The following is a 2,673-nucleotide window of genomic DNA, read 5'->3' as shown; positions in this document are numbered from 1 at the left end:
GATACTGGGGGACCCATCCTGGGGCTGCATGTAGCCACGCCCACCCACATACACTCCCAGCGTCCTGTGCACTCAGCCTTCTACCCCTGCACCATCCTCACCCAGGGGATGCTGCTGTGTCCTTAAGGTTCACACGCACAGTCTCCAGATGGTGCAGGGGGGCCATGGTCACCCATGAAAGGCATATGCTGCCATGTTTGTTTTTCTCAACTCTCTGGATCTGGTACATAATGGTCACAGCAACTGCAGTGTCCCAAATAACGATGGACAAGGAGAGATGTACCCAGAGACCATAGATTTGGTCCCAGCCATGTCACTCATACCTATTTATTTATTTAACTGTTAACACTCCGCTTCAGGTTAAGGTCTATAGAACACATGGTTCAAGGCAATACACATTTTGCCTCCTCAGTTGAGTCCTAGAGTCTAGAACTCACCAAGACCCGAGGCCAGCTCTTTCTGCAGAGGATGCCTTGCCTTGAATTAGGGGCCTTTTCACATTTAGACAGTGAAGGAGCTCTTGTTGAAACCCTGGATTGACAAAACTACCACGTCTGAGTGTATGTTCATTGCTCTGAGCCACGTGCCACAGTAACTGTTGGCAGCATCTCAGTGACCATGGACATCTCACCGCTCCCTTTCCTCAAGGGCGCCCTCTCCCCCTTAATCACGTTAGCCTCCTGACCTTCAGCACCTATTCTGCCCGTGTCTTTCTGGTGCAGAAGGCTCCCTTATGGCACATGGTGGCCTATTATTTATGACACGGTGATCAGAGGTGCATGGGGCAGGAATAAGGCGCCCCTTCTCAAGGCTCTGACTCCACTCTGCTTGCGGCCAGAACACCACTGCTCAGGTGGCGCTGTCCCGGGCAGCTTAGCGATTCTCTTCTGTCTTTGGGTTTTCTTTCTTCCTCGCTCTGCCATTCTCTGTGATTTTAGGACATCCTTTTGTTCAGGTGCTCAGTACTTTTTCCATTATGCTGCTGTGAACTTGAGCCTTTTGTCTTTGAATCATTCTTCAGTTATAGGGAGGCTAGTTTGTGAACCTGCTCTGGCAGCCCCCACGTTTAAAGGCAGTCATATGTATTAAAGATCTTCCTTTTTTGCTAAAGAAACACGAATTTCATTTGCTATAGGACAGAATCCACCTTTTGTGCCAATTTAGCTTGGAGAATGCAAAGTCAGACCTGCCTGGCTTTGAAGATGGGCGCCTGTTTCTTTTTCTCCTTTGTCTTTGCCTCTGGCTTTGCCCGCGTGTCTCTCGCTCACCAGTGAGCCCACGCAGAGCTGAGGAGGGCGCTGCCAGGAGCAGTCGGCGTGCTCTGTCGCCGAGATGGCATGATGTTTCTCTTTAAATCAGTGCTCTTCCTGCCACAAGAGCACAGGTCCATCTTTGCTTCTTGGGGCCCGGAGCTGTTGGTTTTGCCTCTTGTATGATGGTGAGCAGCCTGCTCCTCCCCCGAGCGAGAGCCCCGCTGCCTGCGGCCTTCTCTCCAGCTGTGAGCCTTTTCTCTGCCGGTGGTTTCCGCCTCCTCCTGCTCTGGCCCTGCAGCCCCAGGTACTGATTGGTGTCCCTGTGCGGCAGGAATGGGGCACAAGGAGAACCTCAGGCTTTCGGGAGAGGGAGGTGCCGACAGTGGGCACCCCCGCAGATGCAGGGGCGTTGGGTGGGATGGTGGTGTGGCTGTCTCCCGTGTCCAGAGATGGCAGTTCAATGTATCAGGCTCAGGAAAAATGTGCAGGGAGTGAACGCGGTTCTCAGATGGCTTCTTCTCTGTGCGAAGCTCAGCTGTGCATCTCGGCATCTCTCATCTCTCCTTTTAAACGCTCATCTGGTTTCGCACCTGGTTACCAAGCTCGTCGTCTGCGTGTGCACCGGGGAGGTGCGGGGGTGTGCTCAATTTGTCATAGTCCTCTTTCTCTTTTCCTCGGTGGTGGTGCTGGCCCCCACTGACACTTTCTGAGTGCCGTGAAATGTGCAGGCTTGGCTGGAGCCCCGGCTTCCCCTGAAGAAGGGCAGCAGGGTACCCACAGCTCAGACAGGGTGCAGCCCCAGGCTCGTCGTCCCGGGGCACGTGGTTTGATGAGTTCTGTGGCAATCATTGGTTCTTTTACATGATAAAAATTTCTACATTCTGAGTTTATTTTGTTCTGTGTTTTACATGTAGTACTACCTAACTTGCAAATGCAGTTATTCACCCCTTTCCTTAGGATTTTTGGAAGTTAGGAATATGGAGTGAGGTAGTGAAGTATGGAGAGATGGGGTCAGCTGAGCTGTCATTACACACGGTCTTATTAAGAAGGGTTTCCATTACCACAGCCTCTTTGAGCAATACCTTAGAATTTCAAGATTTTTAAATGAAAACATGTTTGTAATTAAATGGGACCCAAACTGAAAAAAACCCTCAGGCTTTGGGTGACAGATATTTAAGATATGTCTGTGTCTATGCAAATATTGCTAGTTTAGGGATGTTTTATGGGTTGGAGAGGCGGAAAAAAAGCTTAAGGAGTGGGCGAGGCTTTCATCTAGATGTGTGTCCGTAGATGCAGGCCTGGCGAGGCTCAGCTAGCTAAGAACCTATCTCATCTCTTCTGACTAGATGTTCCATTTCCCGAGAAAGCAAACAGTTGAATTCATGGGAGATAACCCTCTGTGCCATATAAAAGCACCTGG

The sequence above is a fragment of the Capricornis sumatraensis genome, chromosome 5 (genome assembly GCF_032405125.1).
Source record: "Capricornis sumatraensis isolate serow.1 chromosome 5, serow.2, whole genome shotgun sequence".
NCBI lineage: Eukaryota > Metazoa > Chordata > Mammalia > Artiodactyla > Bovidae > Capricornis > Capricornis sumatraensis.
The sequence above is the reverse complement of the archived record's forward strand: the minus strand, read 5'-3'. Positions refer to the sequence as shown.